General features: G+C 44.5%; 1 protein-coding gene across 26 annotated transcripts in view; it reads left to right on the top strand.

The window, feature by feature from the left end:
• DLG2 (discs large MAGUK scaffold protein 2) overlaps positions 1-12934 on the top strand; it is a 1068724-nt gene extending 1055790 nt beyond the window's left edge. For all 26 annotated transcript variants that reach the window (XM_080375907.1, XM_080375911.1, XM_080375888.1 and 23 more), the window contains one exon: positions 1-12934. This exon is cut by the window's left edge and continues 18360 nt beyond it. The gene's annotated coding sequence lies outside the window, so the exon portion shown is untranslated.
• Positions 12935-20687: the final 7753 nt, after the last annotated feature.

A 20687-nucleotide genomic window follows, 5' to 3' on the forward strand; every position in this document is an offset into this window, starting at 1 on the left:
CATGGCTATAATCAGTAGCGATCAACACTTGTGTTTTATACTACCAGAAGTATTTGATAGACAGGTTACAACTATTTTCCAATATTAATCTTCTCTGTCAACAGGTGCCGTAATTTCTATTGATTGCTACTTCACTATTGGAAGGCAAGCCAGGAGATGAACAAAGAGCCAAACTGGAAAACTGGGGGCTTCTGTAAGCTGGTTTCTCTATCTGTAATTCTGATCAGGAGACATTGATCCTTTACAGAAATCCTTTCGATATTTGTACCTCTCATTTCAACATCTAGTTGATTACACTTGTGAAAGCTAAAAATACAGCTTTCATTTCGACTCAAAATGCCACGAGTAAGGCGATATGACATTTTTTGTTTTAAATGTGACTTCTGCCATTTCATACTCCATTTTCTGGTTTTTAAAGCCTTTCTCACACAGATAAAGCTTTGTGCGTTTAATGCCATGTCATCGATCTTATTTTTGAAGCTGTTAATGACTCACCAATCTCTCCTTGACGCCTGTTCTATGTCACTACCTAGCAATGTGTGGCCATCAGTCTGGTTATATTTTGGTTCCAAGATGGACTTCAGGGGGGTTTACGACACTTGTTAACATTTTCTGTGCTTTCTTTCCTCCACTTTCCTCCCACAAAATGATGACAGCAATACTTAACTTCCTCATATCTTTAGTTTTCTTGCAAGTGCACAAACACCATGAAATGGAGACAGACCTCAAGCACATGTTTCCATAGCTCCAAGCAGATGTGGCCGCGATCTCTACTGGAGCCAGGAGGCACCGCTGTTAGAGAAACGATAATGTTAATGCACTGTCTGTGGGGGTCTTATCTCTCACTGAAAGGGAAAAGATTTATGGAAACTGGATGAATTATTGTTGCTTGCTTCGTCTGCATGTTGCAGCGCTACCTCTCCTCACCGTGTAAGTGCAGTTCCAATGTAATATACTGTTGTGCTGATTGACTGGCTACCAAGCAAAGATTAATTCCAAATCAAATATAAAAATAAATGCAGCTTATTATATTACAATATAATAAAGGAAAACAGCATGCAATGTAATAAAAGGAAACAGTACTAGTTATTATGCACAATATGATATAAGAGCAGTAGGAGTGAAGCATCAAATCGTTACCACAAAGCATTAGAGACTAAGAAAAGGATACATCACTAATTCCCACCTTAACATCATCCTAGCCCACCCTTCGGCTGGGTAGCCCCATTGCAGCCAGCACCAGGAGTCTCTCAATAACTGGGAAAATGCCTACATGGTGCGCCCACCCAGTCCTAGGGCTTGGCCACCTTTATACTCAGTGAAAAACAAAACCAGTTACACACACCTAGTGCATGTAAATCTTTAAGTTTAAGCTCAGTGCAGGTGTGCTCTATCTCATGATTTGTAAGGTTCACATGCACCAGGGACGCTGGCCAGATGCCCATGTGCAGTGGAGTTACTGTCATGATGCAGCTGCACACAACATTGATTGTCTGGGTGGTCCTGCCCAGATCTTGCTTGTTCAGGGGGCCCAGGACAAACACCATTTGCTCATTAAAGTTGTTCTTGAGCTCCCTGAGCTCACCGTCCAAGTTAAACGATTCCTAATTAAAGACAAAGACTTTTTCATAAGCAGTAATCAATTTGATAAATTTTCACCACATATACCTAGGCAGAAACCACTGGTAAATTCTGCTGACGTGTTAACCTCAGATCTGCACCTGTGCATTTCACCTTGCCACTCATCAGCCCTAAAGGTTTCGCAGGGGACCTGCTCATCTCGGAGCACTTCCTACCAGTCTACCACTGACTAAACCCACACTGCTACACTCCTGTGCATCAGGGAAACTGGGGGTAGTGGGGAAGCAATAAGGGGAAATTTCAACTGGATGGTGAGTTTCTTTGGGCTGGAATCAGCTTCCAGATTAATGTTGTAGATCATTTGCTCAATTTATTTAAAAAGTGGGCCGGATAAAGTGATAGAAAATGCATCAGAGAAGAATTCTGTTCCAGGAGGATGGACTAAGGGGAACAACTAAGTTTGCCTGAACTCTGACTCTTGCGGATCATTTTCTTATCTTCCTGTCTGAAAATAGGGCGCTATGGCTACGCTTCTTCAGAGGAAGGCTGAGAATGAAATATGTGAAAGAACCAGTGAAATTTCTTTTTACTACAACAAGAAAAAGCTGCCTAGTGAGCAAATGGGAAAACAGGAGAATTTCTGAGAGTGACATGAACAATAATAAGCTAAGACTGTACCCGCTGGCCTCATCCAGCACATTTACCTAGTTATGATCCCACTGGCTGCCATGGAGTTATTCCAGTGTAATTAAAAAGTCTCAGCAGTAAAGATGATATATCTGGAACACTTTTTTACATGCTCAGAATCCATATGCCATTTTTTTAATCTCATTGTTCATACTTAACAACACACATAAAACCAACGAGGGGATTACAGGCTGGACCATATTTTAAACAAAATAGCTGTATCTCTACCCTGATATCTTTGTTTGGTGATATGAACCACGTCATCTTTTAAGAGTTTGAGGACAAGCTGTACAACATGAGCACAAAAAAACAAAGCATGCCTCATCCAAAGCAAACCTGGCTTGAGACCTAATGCTGTGCAAATTGAGCTACGCTGCTCCTAAACTAAAGATCAATGAGGCCACTTTAGTGACTTTGCATGTACAGGGGCAGCCCCACTCAAGCGAAGTTAGTAGCTCCAAAGAAGCACAAGAGCCAGGCAAGCTTTCTGTTCCCCAGTGTATCTACAGTGCCCCTCTGAGAGGGGAGGGGAGGTTGGATCATAGAAACATAGAATGGTTTGGGTCGGAAGGGACCTTTAGAGGTCATCTAGTCCAAACCCCCTGCATTGAGCAGGGACATCTTCAGCTAGACCAGGTTGCTCACAGCCCCGTTCAACCTGGCCTTGGATGTTCCCAGGGATGGGACATCTACCACCTCTGGGCAACCTGTGCCAGTGCTTCACCACCCTCATATAAAATTTCTTCCTTCTTCTATCTTGTCTGAATCTACCTTTTTTGAGTTTAAAGTCATTACCCCTTGCCCTATCTCTACAGGCCCTACTAAACAGTCTGTCCCATCTTATAAGCCCCCTTTAAGTATTCAAAGACTGCAATAAGGTCTCCCCAGAGCCTTCTCTTCTCCAAGCTGAACAATCCCAACTCTCTCAGTCTCTCCTCACAGGAGAGGTGCTCCAGCCTCTGATCATTTTTGTGGCACTCCTCTGGACCCACTCCAACTGGTCCATGACTTTCCTGTATTGAGGAAATGAGACCTCATGTACCTAACTAAAGCTTAACTCAGCAAATTGCTTAGACACATGTTCAACTGTAAACACACATGTAAGAGGTTTGCAGTGATGCAACCAAAGAGCTTGCATCTAGTGCCAAGGATAACTGAAGTGATGGAGGCACCTAAGCCAAAGCAAGCCTTCCTTCCCTTTAGGTAACAGAGAAGAGAGAGTTTAAAGTTTTTACAACCTGGCAGGCCATAAGTCTTTACTTCTCTCTGAAATGAAACCCTGTTAGTTAGTGTTTGTCCTCTTACAGTTATGGGTCCCATGCCTGCGGTTTCAAAGGTTCCCCCAAGATCTGCTGGGCAATGTATAACTGGCATCTAGTTTTAACCTGCTCCCTCAGATCTGTCAGAATCTCCCAATCTTTTTTTTATTATTTTTTTCTGGTGGGAAAAAGTTCTGTTTAAGAGCATAATGTAACAGTTGCATCAGAAGCACTAAGGGGTGTTGACATCTGGCTGGGACAGAGGTGCAGAGAGGAACGAGTTGTCAGAGGCGAGGAGGGCTCATTAAAGGAATAGCAGTGTGCAATCCCAGTGCAGGATTGCAATATAGGGCTGTCACTTGTACAGATGCGTCAGGTTTCTTTATTTTTTGTGTCATCTGCAAGTCCAGGGCTCTATTTCCAGGTATGCATGGTATGGATCTCCAACCAGTATCACAGATGAGATCCTACAAGGCACAGTTAAGCAGAGCAGCTGTCTGCTTCCTACTCTTTCACAAGACCTGTACGGGCAGAAGACTCCTTTTAACTTTAGCATGGCAAAGATTTCACCCAGGCAGCTCTGCAATGCTTCTCACCTGTGGGCGGGAAAGCCATCTCCTGTCCTGTCAGCTTCTCATGAGCTCACAGTGACAACTACAGTTCTTGACCTTCGGTTTGTAGATGAGAAGTGAAAAGTAGGTGACAATAAGCAGAATTGCCTGTCAACTCCTTGTACAAAGACATTTCCATAAATAGGATTTGTCTTCAGAAATAGAAAGTTCCTCAGAAAGCTTCTGGCCAAAGATACTCTTCAATATCAGTAAACCTGTAAGGAAAAATGCCTCGAGGGCAGAAAAGTCAATATTTTCCAATTTAGCAAGCAGAAGTAATTCCTGTTCTTACAGATCTTACTGCTATCTCCAACTACCTAATAGAAGAGCATAAAGAAGATGGAGGCGGAATAAGGGATGACATGACAAAAGGCAACGGACACAAGTTGCATGGCAGGAATCTCTACTTAGATATATGGATTTTTTTTTTATCACAAGGCTGGTTAAACACTGCAACTGGGACACAAATAAGACTGGAGATGACTCAGTTACCTGTTCTACACCGACCCATTCTGAGGGGGGGGGGGTCAACCAATATGATCTCCAGAGCTCCCTTCAAACCTAAACTATTCTATGATCCTGTGATTCTTAGTCACATACATTGAAGCTATGGCTTCAATTATTATTTTTTGTCTTACAGCAATGTAACATGAGGTTCAGTTTCTTGTTTTGAAACTCGAAATTTTTTTTTTTTTTGCAAGAACCTATGGAAGATTCTACTTAGTCTGTATTGGAGCACTAGTAATTATCTATGTGCATCACTATAGGACAGTTCTATTCTGCATTGCTGTGTAGTTTGTAGAAGTACATTTCCATCCTGAGTAACTCCTAGTTTAGATAAAAGAAGATAACAAGGAAGAACCAAAGTAAATTTACCATAAAAGACCGCATGGAAATAGGGCTACAATCTCAATGTACAGCATCTTTCAGAAAATCCAGTCCCCTCTGCTTGGCAACAGAAGAGAGCCTGAATCATCCAGCCCACCTCAAGGAGCCCACACAGCTGCCTGTTGTGACTTTTAAAACCTCAGGTTGTCCAGAACTAGCCCAGAAGCTCCAGACTGAGACTTTAGTAGACTGGCTCCTTAAGAAAGTACAACACAATTAGCTACAGCGATGGCCCTGGATCCCCATCCATTACTCTGCTTTTATTTTGCTGTAACAGGTCAACTGCAGGCCGTTTGGCATCCAAGTAAGGACTGGGAAGACTGAATGGTATTCAGACTATCTACACTGGTTTCCAAGATTTAGGTGGAATTTATTGCCTAGCTCCAAGAGCACTACTCAAATTGACGGTCATCCAGGGCCCCCTAAACTTGTCAGCACATAAAAATCTGATGGCACCCTGGAGTTAACTGCAGCACTCATTAAGCACCTAAACACACCTAATCAGCTAAGTGGGAACCTCCCACCCGAACTCTGCAACAGCTCAGAAGAAAGAAATGAGCCCCTGAGGACCTTCATCCATTTGGTACATCCAGAGACAAGAATCGCTAATGGGATTTGAACCTGCTACAAACCAAAGACATGCTGAAACACAAACGCACTCGTTCATTATCAATCACAGTACTAAATTATGAGAATGAGAAGGAAATTTTTACCTATTATCTGCAAAAGGTATTTATGAAAACACTCCTTTGCTTTACTGTCTTGTTATGAAAAATACAGCTGGATAAAGAAGACACTGTTATTGCCGGCTTAGCTTACTTCAGGGAGCCCTTAAAATGGGTCAGGGTATTCCCCAGTATTAGTTCCAGCAAGAACACAGCTCCATGGATGATATAATTGTATAACATAATGATAATGGCACTAATAACTCAACTAGCTGATAAAAGTTTACTACAGAACATTTCTGGTTAATAAGTAAATCATATTGATTAAAAATGAAATCATTAGAATACCTTTAACAGCACATTGGGGATACAGGAGCAGGCTGGGTGACAGCGGAACTATTGATGCAGACACCTTACCACTGCTTCTTCTGAAATTAGTCAAAAATTTTGCCTCTAGCTTTCCAGGGAACAGCAGCAGGTTCAGAATACTATCACATGCCAGTCTCCTCCTTGAAAACCCAGCTGCTTATGAGCTTCTGACAAAGAGAAGATTCAGTTCATAATGGTCAGGAATCAGTTCTGGGAAATATTCCAGCTCTATCTTATGCTTGTTCCCACAAACAGGTTTTTGAAAAGGCTGGGGAACTTTCTGACCAGTAATGTTTAACAAGCGTTAGGATAAAGACAGTCAAATCTCTTCCTTCAGGCTATTTGTCCTGGAATCTGGGAAAAATAACTCTTCCCACTCATCACTGCACAGCTGACACATTAAGGATATTTTCCGGTATTTAGAAGCATCATCTACTGCTAGGTTTGATGAACTAGTAAAGGATGCCAAAACCTATTCTCCCATTCATCAACATATACTGATGTTAAGTGGTGCAAGATTTTTTTTGGACTGGTAGTTAAGAAAAATTAAGAAAACAAGATAGTCCTACAAGGAAAGACAGCCTTGGTGTGTCCCCTCCCACATGGGACAGCTCCTCATTTTGCTCTGATATTGCAAAAATTCATCTTATCTCTTGTAAATTAAGATTCTCACTGGCAGCACACAGCAAAGTGTTGCAATCTCCTCTGTCATTCAGAAGCAAAAAAGATCCGACTGGCAGCAAAGGAAGTTTCCTTTGTCTACTAGTGAAATGTTCTGCCACGACATTTGTAGTAGGTTGCTCTATTATCAAAGTAAAAATTAACTCCTACACAGTTAACAAAATAGCATGCCTTTTATTTTGCTTACAAACTAACAATGACATGATTCACAAAGAATTATTGCATATTGCGACGTCTTTCCATTTTGGATAAAAAAAGCTTTTCATTCAGTATTTCTTTCCGGATTCCACACGTTGTGAGCACTCAAGCCATCAGGTATTCCCCAGTGATACGTAATGATTTATAAACCCTCTGCTTTTCCGTGTTCTAAAATGCATTTATACCCAGTTTGAACAAAATCTGAAATTCAGTGCCTCAGCAACTCGGGCAGCAGAGTTAGATTTGGAATCCATCCTTGACCTCCTCTGGGAACACAAAAATTTCCACACACTCTATCATCACACTTTCACCTCTGAGTGATTTGGGCTGTTCAAAACACTGAGCTGAACCTGGATTGCCTAAAGGAGGTTGGGGCAGCCGAGGCAGGAGGAGTTAAAATGTCCAGCAAAACAAAGGTGAAATCTAAATTGACTACTTAGAGCAAAATCTACAACTCCTTGTTAATAGAAAACCACAAAATGTCACCAAAAAAAAAAACAAAACACTACACCTCAGGAACTGTAGTAAAAATGCTCCAGCAAGGCTGGGGCTCCCCAGCAGAGAATAACATTCCACTTCTGTCACCAACCCTGGCACATCTGGATGCACCGTCATGAAGAATCAGAAAACCTACAACGAAATCCACATGAGCCTGGAATCACATCATCGGCGTGTTAACATCGTTTGCAGTTTCCAGCCCCAGGATAAGTCTCCTTCTCAAGAGAGCAATAGGGAATTTCCACCAAAATATTTTTGATGAAGAAAAAAATCCTTTCTGCATAATCTAAGATGTTGGTGAGAAGATTTTTGTTTCTTACTGGGACCACTGGCATTGAACATGTTTTGAAATCTTTGACTGCCTGAGCTGCTGCAGCATCTCTTGAAAGACGCAGTGCAGCTGATTCACCCTGCGGGCTGGATTATAGCATTCATAATTTAGCAGTGCTTCAGCTAGAGCTGGAGCACGATGGCACATCCCAGGACACAGATCTAACAGAATCAAAACTGTCTACAGCCACCTTTTTTTCCCCCTCAGAAGGTCTCAGTCTGTTGAAAACTGGTGAAAACAAATGACAAATAATAAAAAATACTGATATCAATAACAAAATTTCAAATCAAATACAAAAAAACCCACAAAACTATTTCCATTTCCAATTCATACTGAAGTCAATTGACTGAAACATTAAAAACAAAACTGGAGTTTTCTGAGGGACCAAACCAAACAAAAACAAAGCAAAATGCTATGGATATGCAAACATAACCCATTAACAAACTATTACACTACAGTGAGCTGTTGCAGGTAAATGCACGTTATAACCAGGTGTAGATTTTATAACCAGGTGTGGAGTTATTGTACTAGAGGGAGAGATGCCACGGGTGAGGGGAATATTGGGAAGCCAATGTGGCAGAGGGGGGACTGAAGCAGCGGCTTTCTTCTTCAGGATCCAAACCGTGATCAAAGCCTTTTCTTTGGAAGGTGATGAAATAAAATTGAATGAGTCTGAGAGAGAGTGCTGGCAGGTTGGCAGCAAACCAAGACTGGGCAAAACCCACGAATGGTCTCAGGAGATAATTGCACAGACAGTGAGCTGCAGCCCCATCCAAGCAGATATTTGGTGTGTTGCCTCCACCTCTGACAGCTCCAAGGGTGCTGTCCTCTGTACATTTTGGCAAAACTTGTGTCATTAGCCATGTCAAAAAAGTGGGAGTTGGCAAGAACTGAATCTTTCCAATTTCTCTCATGAACCATCATAATAATGTATTGGCCATATACGCTTTTACAAACTTTATCAGCTTAAGCCACAGAACAAACCACAGAGACCACAGTAAATATTTCTGCTTTGCTTCTGCAAGGGAGTAACTAGGGCTGAGAGCGGGATGATGGATGCTTTCCAGCTACAGTAGTTGTAAGGGAATTTGGAGAAGCTCTGGATGGGTTTTAGACAGCAGAAATCAGCTAAGATAAATCTCACTCCACAGAAATAATAGTGCTTTTGCCACAAGCCTGAGGATATGCAGAAAGTGCTCTCTCTTGGGATGAAAGACAAGTGCCTGAGGCAGCTGGGCTCTAGCAGTTAAGGCCCTGTTTCTCGGTATATCTAAGGAGTTTACAACCAAGACAGTGCATATTTATATATATTCTTTTAGAGCTGTTCAAATAACTGGGTGTCTGAAAGATCCTATACCCAATTAATTCATGCTCTCTCATTGCTCAGATAAAAATGCTGCACCTCTCCAAGTGTAACTACATTGAGATCTGAAGTTCCTTGAGTCTGTCTTAGTGGTGGCTGAGGAGCCCCAACAGGCTCAGGCTCTATGGGGCAGGCATTGTCCACCCTGAGGAGTATGGCACGGAGGCTGGGGATATCCATCAGAGCAGCCTGCCTCCACTGTGCCAGTATTTTTCTCTTGTCATTGTTGTGGTGCTGAAAAGGCCTCAATCAACAACAAGTTCCCCATCAGGCTGAGCATCACATAAAGGAAGCCCAGTAGAAATAAGGAAAGAGATAAAGAGTGAGATTTGTTGCATCGGTCTTTAGGAGGCTTCCATTAGGCACTCAGCCATCTCCATTTAGGCGGCTATACTTTTGCAGCGGCTTGAAGATAGGTGTCTAGAGTCATTTGAGACACCTTTAGGTACCTTACCTGCTAGTTACCTTCAGCTGCTGGTTCAGGAGGGCACAGGTCTGTGTCATATCTGCCAACCCCATGCAGATGTCTCAGATACCCTAGAGCAGAGACCATAGATGTCTATGGGTGAGCAACTGAACTGAGCCTTAGACCTTTGAATTCCCTGACAATCAATGAAAAGCGATTCCATACAGTCAATAGTCCCTGAGGGGGGATCCAGCTGGCCAGCTACTGGGTATCTGTTTTGAGGAGAGATGCTTCCTCTCTAGGATCCACTGACTGTGTTGACTAGAGCCAGGGTTCAATTAATCAGGGTGTCCTCTGCTAGTCCTACACCCTAGGGTATCTGAAGATGTGCAGTGATATGATGCAGCTTTCACACATTTCTGGAACAGCAGCTAGAGCCCAGGTGGGAACAGTGGGACACCTCAAATGGTACTGCATACCTGTGTATGAGCAGCTGAGATGGGCTCTCATGATTCATCCTGGGTGTGCAGAGACAGAGTTCACACATAGACGATTACCTGGAGATACCCAAGTGCCTCAGTCTGGAGCTGTACCCCACCCACTGGGCCCTATTCAGTTTCCAGCAATCAGCATTTAGTGCCATTTGGGACGCTCTCTGCAACCTAGCCTCCAGCTGCCACTCTTGAAAGACAGGTGTCTCCTACCAGCCTCATGTCATCCCCGCCAACCCCATGCAGATGTCTCAGGTCCCTAGAGCATCTCAAATTGCACTAAAAGCCTCCATCTGGTTAAAACTGAGCTGTGGAGATGTCTGTAACATGGTTGCCAATGATTCAAGATTTCCTTTATAACCAGTGGAGGAAAATCAGGTTTAAGGTACATTTCAGTTGACCTATTTCAGAGATTTATTTTGGAATGAGATAGACCGTACCCAGAGGAGCCAGTTTCTCTCCGTTCTGAATAAATGGAAGGCGACCAGCTCTGAAGAAGACGCAGTCAGTCATCTGAATCCTACCTCTTGGGAGTTACCCAAGCCACAGAGGGAGCTCCAACATGAATTCAGATCCACTGCAGAGACACAGCCAAGTCAGCCAGGTTTGATGGACCACTGTGAGTCTCAGTTAAGCAGCACAACTGGGCTGGGCTTTATTTATGAGGCAAGTTAAGATGAAAACCTCAGTGCCAGAAGTTTAAGATAATGAGTTTTAACATACATTTGTGGTGAGGTAAGAAAATAATCACAGCCATATGCACTTCAGTACACAGTCAGCTGAGGTACAGCAACTGCATGCCTGAGCCCAGAGCTGCAGTTCTTGCTTTAACCCACCACCACTGTTTTTCTGTTACTATTGCTGAGCTTTTCCAAGAGATGCCATGGTAACAGGCACCTTGGAATTACTTCACAGATTATATAGCATATTATGCAAAGTGGCCTGGCAGGTTTTCTGCTTTTAATATCAAAGGATTACCTTCGAGGTAGTCCATATATCTTCAAATCCTTAAATCTCTTGATCCCTGGACACTTTGTATGCAGCTCTGAACATACCATAATTTTGCTCCCAGACTACAGAAAATCATTTAAAAATAGAGCAGGCATGAACAGTACAAGGCACTTGTATCACCTCCTCTGGCACAGAGGTCACAAGAGGCATACAGATGAAGACAAAGGAAGAAAAACAGGTGGTAGCTACCCAAAAGAAAGAGTCTGGCTAAAGTAAGGCATCAAGTCAGCAAAGGAAAGTTAGTCTAGTGGTTTCATATGAGGATAAGGAATGCTCTTCCTAGCTATGCTCGCTGCTAGCCAGCCTCATGTTTCATTCAGGCAGTATCAAAGGTTCGTACTATGCATTGCATTCACGGGCAGCATTCCCCATCCCCCCATCGTGCCCTGTCCACCCTTTGCATCCTTAATGTACTGCTGCTCTCCCTCTGCTGCCGTTCACCCGCACGCAGGTCCAGGGAGCTTTGTGCAGGAGCCAGGCATCACGCCAGCCCCGTCGTGCCACGTTCCCTAAAACCATCGGCCCACACCGTGCTGCAGCCCGGGAGGGAGGACACAGCAGGCAGCAGTTCCGAGCTCTCCCCAGCCATCCCCACCGCAGGGGAGGACACCACTTGCCGAGGCACACACCTCTCGCCTGTCCCATCCACATCCATAGCTCTTCGCAGCCCTGCCCTGGGCTGGGGGCTCCGGAGGGCAGCAGGGATTACCGAAGCACACAGCACCAAGAGCTCCTGCCAGCCAGCCCACTCCTGCCCACCCACTGCTACTCCCCCTGTGACAGTGCCAATAAATTACACAGAACTTCCCCCAGGAGGCTGTTACAAAAGCAATGATGATTTATGCAAGCTTAACAAATAGGCACTTGGATACCATGATGATTAGCACTGTGAAAGAAAAAAAAAAAAAAAAAAAAAAAACAGTTTTTCTTCTCTCTTTTATTTGATTTCTGAATTCTCTTGGGAATGTGCAGATTTGCATATGCACATACCATACAGACAGGCAAGGGCAGAGGCAGGGTCTTTCTGATACCCCTGATGCTCACCTGAATTATGAATAGTATGGAAACGCAGAATAATCTCAGCCAGTCTCACTTCCACCTTGATTAAGTGTCACAAACACAGTTCTTGAGTGACAGGCACATTTCCTGCACCAAAAGTATTCAGATGCCCAGACCTGCGAGGAAAGAGAAAAACTGTTAAACCTTCTACCACTGTCTCTTCCCCTCAGCCCTGGCAGTGACTTTATCCACCCCACCCCAGGTTCATTGCCTTCTCTCACCACTATCACTACACCTACCTACCTGCTGCATCACCAGCTTGTGATTCACCTGCCAGCCCTTTATCCTCCACACCTGTGCTACTTAAGTTTCTCCCAAGGAACCAGCTTGGCCACCTTTCTACCTGCAAAACAGGAGCTGTTTGCACCCAAACTCCAACAGCCAATATTCAGGAGGGTTTCCCCACTGCCTCACTTCACTCAGGGACAAGCCTGTCCTCTCTTAAAAGTGTTTATGGAGACAGTGAAAGCCCCTTTTGTGGGCTTGTTCTGCCTCTTCAAGGAGCCTCTTCCCTGTCCCTTTCCTCATGCCTTTGCAACAGGGTACAGTAGGCTTCATCCGTGTTTGGACTGATGTTTGGTGGACACAGAAAGCAGATTAAAGCAATGTTAATTACAAACCACTGGCATGGAGGAGTACAACCTCTTGTCCATCTAGAGAAAATATATTTGCAGGGTGTATCTGCACAAAGGCCCTGATATTTAAAAGTGACCTGATATTTAAGGTCACTTAAAGGTGACCCAAAGGTGAGAACCTATGGGTCAGAACTGGGGGGTGTAGAGCTGCATACAGCAGTGACACAGAATGGCTGTAGGTACCTTTTTTTTTTTTTTTTTTTTTTTCATAACAAGAAAAGTGTTGCCAGTTGTTTGTATCCAGACAACCTTACCTGGGACTACCCAGGAAATGTATGACAAAGGCTGGCTGAACACGACTGACATGCTGTGATGCTCCTGCTGTCCCGACAGCAGAAGGAACACATCTTAAGGAGCTGGATGAAGATCCCATTCCTGACTGCCACTGACATCCAAACGTGAAATGTTCAAGCCAAGTGGCACATAAAACAGTAGACTGATAAATAATCAAAGCATATCCATGGTGTTTCAATGGGAGCTCGGGGTGTTTTTTTTTTCTTTAGGGAAAACTGCTCATACCCCTTTGGAAAAGAAGAATGAGTAGGTGAACTTCATCAGATGGGACTGTGGGATCTGAGAAAGGAAAATGAAGATGGAGACAAACAAGGTCTTTTGGTGATGATATTCAGCCCCACTTCTTTCTTTCTGGAATCCTACACTTCCCAGTCATTGCCCCATCTCTCAGTCTCCCCAGGCATCTCCAAATCCTGGTCCCTGTTCTAGACCAAGCCTAGAAATTGCCCACAGCTGATGAAGCCTTGATGCTGTAAGCCTCTTCCCATGGCCACACAATAATGTAACAATAAGTGTTGAATAAAGCCCAAGACGTCTTGCAGGATAGGCAGGTCGGATCCAAACGCTTTGCCTTTCCACAGATTTTGCTTTCTTCATGCCCATTTTCTAGCTGTAAGTACTCTTACAAGGCATGACTTCAATTTTCACAGTGTAGATAAGTAGTTTCTCAAACCCCAGATTATGCACAGTCCATGCACAAATAACTGTGGTAATAGCAAAGGGATAATATAAAAAGAAAAGTAAAAGTCTGAGTAAATAAATAGCTCCTGGTTAAAAATCTGAACCTCTCCTTGGCTTTAATGTAAGCATTTCCCCTTGAATGTGTATCCACTTGAATCATTCACCTCTCTGAGGAAGCATTTTTTTACAAATAAACGGTCCTCAAAGGCACAAAACATGGCAATGATTGATATATGCATGCATGTGTATCTATGTATACGACCATCATTTAGCTATACATATTTGTTAGTGGTAGAACCACAGCAGTTCTGAAGATCTTTTCCCGACCTGTTTTTCTGTGATTCTGGGAGAAGAGGCTAATTAAGAACCCATTTTCAGAGGCACTGAGTATCTCCTGCTGCCACCCCAAAGATGGCTTTCTTAGCAATCAACTCCTCTGAAAATCCTGTTCTTGAGGCTTATCTCCACATGAGAAGTGCAATGGTTTACATTAAAGCCATTTAAAAACAATTTAGTGTTCTTATTTTTTGCTAAGCAGTAGGTTATATTGTTTTAATTTGAGTTAGTAAGGATTTGACTGAAATCAGTGTGAGCTGTTCAGTTTAATGAGTTCATTCCTATTAAAAACATGATTTCATGGATGTTTCTTGTATAAATCAGACCTTAGAGCCTCTAAAGGGCTCTAAGATACACAAAGGAAAGATAATGCTTAACTTTATTTCCTGGTTTTTCTGCAAGTTATGCAACAGCACATCAACCCACCTTATACAGCTATATTTCTGCAGTCTTTGTGGACCTTACAATGCACCTGGGAAGCAGAGAACAACTTTCTTTCCGGTTTACCTACAGGGAAGTGAGCTAGAGAGCAGCCCTAAGCCCTCACCATACCCGAGCTGGGTCCTGCACTCAGCTCATCGGCAGCTAACCCATGAACTGCTCTTCTCCTTTCACCCTATAGCTCCCTCCCTGTTCCTATAGAGCACCTGGCTTAGCCCTAAAGAAGTCACAGTCTCTGACAAAACCATGGGGCCAGGACATCCACATCTCTGGTTCCCCCTAAGACTGAGGACAGACCAGAGCATCTCCTGCTCCCTCCGTCCACCGGGGTTTTCTTCCAAAGTAAAGAGATATGGCATCCCTGGGTCTTGGCCCGACTTGCAGTCTGGGAACACCCCAGGACCTTGAAGTAAGGAAATGCTCTTGGGCACCGACAGCTTAGAATCTAGAAGCACTTGCACAAACCTATTTGTTTTTCAGCTTCTGTTGAATGTGCTTCATTAAGTCAGAGGCAGTGGTTGATGTTTTGAGGGCCCCAAGTGCCAACACAGTCTGGGCTGCAAGAACTTCTGTGGCTGCCAAAGAGGTTATGTGAAAACCATCACAGCAGAAGGAAAACACTGAGTGCAGGAGGGAGCAGGAGAGATGAATATGGAGTTGAAGATGAGAGGAAATGCTTCAGTGCCAGATTTTAAACTGCACACAGGGGCATTTGCTCTCCTTCTTTCTTATGCAAAACTCAAAAACAAGTTGCAGTGCTGATGTTTCAGGAAGCCTCAGAAAGAGACTTGGTGGTACAGGCATTCAGCAACCTGGTCTCCTTTCCTTTCACTAGGACTGGAGACCTCAGAGAAAATCACACCTGATTTTTTTAAGAGGATAAGCATTATACAAGAAAGGAGGTATGACCCACCTAATTTTATAACCATCCAAAGCCATATATGTATTACATATATATGCACTCTATGTTAGGGAGACCTCTTGCTGGCATTTGGAATTAAAAACAACCTGTGATACTGTGAAGCACTAAAGCTCTCATCTGGAGATGCAGTCAGGAGAGAAAATGAAGAGGGGGAATCTGTAGGCAGATTTCTGACAAAAACTGCTGTTTATATCCAGGCAAGGCTAGGAGGGGAGTGCCAAGATTCCTGCAAGATTTTCCAAACTTGGTGCCCGCAGTTTGGCTCCCACATCCACTATTTGGCACCTCTTTGGAAGCGCAGAGCACCCTGGCTGCTCTCCTCGGGATGCACAGGGATGCAGCATGCTGACACTGCTGCATCTGTGCTGGAAACCTCACTGGCCCCACACGTCCCTCTGTAGCTGTCTTACACAGATGTGTTTCATTTGGAAGCTGGGGCAGATGGCATGAATCCATTTGTTTCTACTGCGTAAACAGAAAACAAACCCCAAAACGGGATGCGCAAGAAGAGGCTGTACTCTGCGTCCTGATCTCGGTATCCACACACATACAGCTCAGTCCTGCAGGATGCTACCAGATGGAGACTATGGTAATTTTAAAGAAAAAAATACAAATACCATTTTGCAAGGGGTGGGGGGTATGTGTACATCAAGTTTGCATTTGGCAGAGCAACAGACCTTATCTGTCTAAAATACACCACCCAGAGTGGCACTCTGCAAAAATAAGCTTTTTCTTTTACCTCCCCCACTGCCCACTCTTTTACTGGAGCTCAGAGCTTGTGTAGGTTTTTGGGAGGTGGAGCCATCCACCTCCTGTAGCATCCAGAAGAGAAGAACAATTTTTGTAACAGAAAGAGGAAATTCAGGGAGGTTGACAGGAACAAGGATACAGCAGTGAGTTCCCAACATCCAACATTTCATGAAAAAGACCAAAGACTGGTCAGTAACTGCTGGCAGCTTTAAGCCATATTTTAAAGAAAATGCCTGACTTCACCCTGGTCCTGTGCAGGACATACCACTCTGAGCCACACTCTCATCCAGCTAACCCAGTGTTTTCCTTGGTCATCCCAGTGCTGACCAGGTCTGGAACTATTCAACTCCTCGTAACATCTCTGTCTATCTAAAATAGAAGGCAAAGCTCTTCTGTTACCCACTCTTCCTGCATAAGTTTTCACAGTGGATCATTTCCATCTGCATACACACAGACACTGACCTCTCTAATCTAATAGAGGGATTTTTCTCCCAAAGGCTAAAAAGCAAAAACCAAAACAGCACAAAGAAAGATTATTTCTATAATCAAACACTCAGGAATGTCTCAGATGGTACATTCAATATCTGGAAAGACTTGTAGGCTGCATCTGATGTTGTCCTGATACGATGCCCACAGCACTGACTTCAAGTTCGGATTCCCCAGCCATTTTCTCCACTTGGCTCTTGGCTACAGCTGGGCCCATTTCTTGCACGTGCTCCAGCTGGGCCACCAAAGGAAGCATCAGCAATGGCCATCCTAACCTGGCCAGCCCCTGCTGAGACCCTCGACACAGACAGACAGTGCCAGATCACAACCTGCACCCTGCATCCTCACCCCACAGCCCCCACAAAGCACCTCCTCAGGGCTGCACGATGCTCAGCCTCCTGACACTGAGGATGGTGCCACCACTCCAAGCCCATGGTTTGTCTTCTCTGGAGCACGCTGGATTCAGAGGACACTTGTGTAGGGACAGAGCAGAGGACATGCAGAATACAGTTCAGGCAGACCACTGACAACAGCCATGTATGTAAGGGCAGGTTTGGTAGGTTACATAGACAAAAACTGAAGGAGCAATCCCACAGGAAGGAGGGCAGTGGGGTGTGGAAGAGAAGCACCACCACTGTCTTGAGCAGGAGATGTTTCAAGGAGTCCTCAGCAGTGAGGCTTCGTGTGGCTTTGCTTAGTCAAGCTTAATTTCTGTCCTTGTGAAAACAATGTCAACTCTTACTAGGAAAACGACGCAGAAGGAGCGCTGTACTATCCTCCTGGCCAGGCACACCAGCAACGAGCAGCCTGCCTGCAAGGGCAGATTGTCAGACCCCATCAAGGAAGGTCCCCTGGCACTGACAGCCTGCAGGGGCAAATCACTAGCTTATCTATATCTCTTCTGCTCAGCCGTGGGCCACCTCCCTGGCACCACACACAGCAGCCAGGCTCCCTCTGCCCCAGTTTTCAAGTCTGGATACAGCCCTATTACCCTGCACACTCCAGGCCAGAGGAGGAGGAGGAAACCTGACTGTGCTGGGCACTTCTCCTGGAACAAACCCAAGCTTCTACTGAGAAATTGTAGTGGAGGGCAAGTGAACCCGTCTTCAAGTTGCTGGTCTTTCAGGGAGTTTCACAAGAACATGCTGCGCAGACCCTGTGCTCGGGGACACCTCACATAAGCCACAAGTTCCAACAGTGAGTGTATCAACACAACCAACTCCCAGACAGCAGTTCCTACAAGGCACTGGACAGGGATGGATGTGCCATCACCCCAGAGATAACATCAGCACCAACTTCAAACTGCAGGGAACAAAGATGACTTTTCCCATGCGAAAATCTGTGGCGTGCACAACTAAGGTATCCAGCCTTGCCTGCAGCAGCAGCCTTCCTCCTTCCCCAAGCTATGCTGCTGGGATGGCTCCTACTCCCTGGGTCAGCCATTCCATGCTCTGAGCTGAGGGACATCATCCCAAATGCCCTCATAGGGCTTAGTTCTCAGAAGCAACTGAGGACAGCGAAGACGTGGGCATACAGATCAACGACAAAGCAAAAATTATAGCCTCACCTCACTGCCAAAATGCAAGAGCATAATATAAGAAAGGAAAACCTGGTCAGCCTAATTAGGAAATATTTCATGTGACACAGTAAAACAAACTGCTGGCAAAAGAGATTGTGGAAAAAAAAGTCACTCTGAGACTGGTGTGAGTCAAATGCAGCCAAGAGAGAACTCCTGCCTTGAGTCTTACTGCAGCATCAGCCTGTATGTCAAAAAAGGTTGGAGTCCTGAACTCTATATTACAATATCTGTGGCCTTCCATTGCCCTGAGCCATAAAAGATCACAACAGCTCATGTCACAGCCAGTTCTTTCCAGGGCACTCATACATCTGCTGGAGACCCACACTGACCTGGGAATTATCACACCTGAGCAGTACAGAGCCCCCATCACTCTAAACCCCACAAGCACACAAAACCCCTGTGCAGAAACAAGATAGTCTTGTCAATCTCTCACATACGCTGTCCTGCCCAGCGTGACAGTCGTGTGGCTGGGTCTATCCAACAGGTTGCACTGCACTTCTCACTGTGTTCAGCACTAATCCAGCCCTCTGATTGTACCTGGAGATAACAGGTATGACAAAAGGGGTTACCTGCATGGATGCCCCTAGCCATCTTCTGCAGCTTTACGAGAAGAGAAAGCAGCATTGCTGCCTTCAGATATGAAATTGCCCAAACCAGGTCTGACTTTGGGTCTCTAGTGGCATGACTGTACAGGGTTACATTATGATCAGAAGTGTAAAAAGTGCCCAGAGATTTTTCAGTTTAGGTGAGAAATGCTGAGATGACTTCATTCATACTTGACACTTCATAGTAAGACAGAGATAGGAGTTGGGGGGTTGATATGGCAACAGTGAAAAGCTCTTCTCCATCAGTGGCTTCTACCCAAAGAGTCCACGGCCAGTTCTTCCTTCCTTAGGTTGGCAACCATCCATGAGGTAGTAAAGGCATTATACCAACGCTGTGGAAGATATACTTAGAGCTGCAAGGCTTTCAAGGTGCATGAAGAAATCCAACTGAACAGGTGAGGTGTGCAAAACTGGGATTTGCAGAAATAATATGTCAGTAGCAGCAGAAAAAGAAAACACTTGCTACTTTTGATCTGAATCCATATGAAATGCAAACACTGGAATACAATGACTGATTCACAAAAGATCACAAGGCAGCACAAATGGGTATACCTGAAAATCCAAGCACAGCCCTTTTCACCACAAAACAGCAATTGGCCTGGGAAACAGGGCTACAGAAAGCAGATCTGGGACAGCGTGGGTCAGTCTGTGTTGGAGACTGGTTATAACCAAGTAGATTCACCACACTGGCCATTAAAAACCCCAACAAGTTCCCAAAACAGCTGTTAGAAACCCACCAGCTGAGATCTCCTTTTTCACCTCTCCTGGAGGCCATTCCCAGTCCTCTTCCCTCATTTGCCCTTCTTCTTCCTGCCACGAGTTTGGCAGCAGGCTGCAGCCTGGCTTTTCCATCCAGTTCTGCTCTGTATCCTTGCAATAGTCTCTCCAGAGGAGAACCAGCTCCACACTTGGACAACCATGGCATTGATTCAGCTGCCCACACATAAGCACTCATTGTCATTTTTACATGCCCTGAATTACCTGGAACATCCTTATGGTACAAGACCAAACAGAGGTACGTGCCCCCCTGCAGTGGCAGAGCAAGGCCAGAGAGCAGACTCCAAGGAGTAGATGAATCCACATCCCACATCTGCATTGTTTATACTAGGCAGTTATGTCCACAGCCACACGTAGGCAGATGCATTTAAGCCCCTGAATCCAGACCTGATCCGGCCTTCCTTGAGTGCCTGCATTTCCCCATCTCTACAGTTGGGATGATGATACTTTTATTTATGTAGCACCTTGGAGAATGAGATGAAAAAAAGATGTTACCAGACTGAAGCAAAAGCAATCTCAGTGTAGGCACTTTCTTCATTGGGTTTCCTTCCTTTCACCTTGTACCTTTGGCAATACAGCAGGTCCCGTCTGTGTGCATGGGTCTGCTCCAAAGCTCTCTGGGCAGGTAACAGTATCTCAGGCAAGCAAAGGTGATTTTGTTGAGCAAGATCATAAAGAAGCGTCCTATTTACCATGTGAGTAGGAGAAACATTACGATCTCTCGCATAAACTGGAACAGCAAAGATTTCATTCAGATTATTTTTATTTTTTTTTCAGATTACGACATTGTTCTTGTATGTGGTTACCAGGGAGAATGTTTGCTGCTGAACCGTGAGTTGATGAGACTGTGAAACTAGGAGAATGAATCTGCACTGAATTTCAGCACTACAAAATGGATCTCCTGTTGCTGCTGCTGGCTTCTTGGCTGCTCCCCTCCCATGGCGTGTCTTCACCAAATGCTACACTTTTAGACATCTACTGCTAAAAAATTCCTATTTTCTTCCTGTATCTTGGTTTCTTCTATTATATTTCTGCTTACTAGGTGGAGCTGCCCTACACATTTTGAAAGCAGTACATAATCTC

This window comes from Falco punctatus (genome assembly GCF_963210335.1).
Source record: "Falco punctatus genome assembly, chromosome: 2".
Lineage (NCBI taxonomy): Eukaryota > Metazoa > Chordata > Aves > Falconiformes > Falconidae > Falco > Falco punctatus.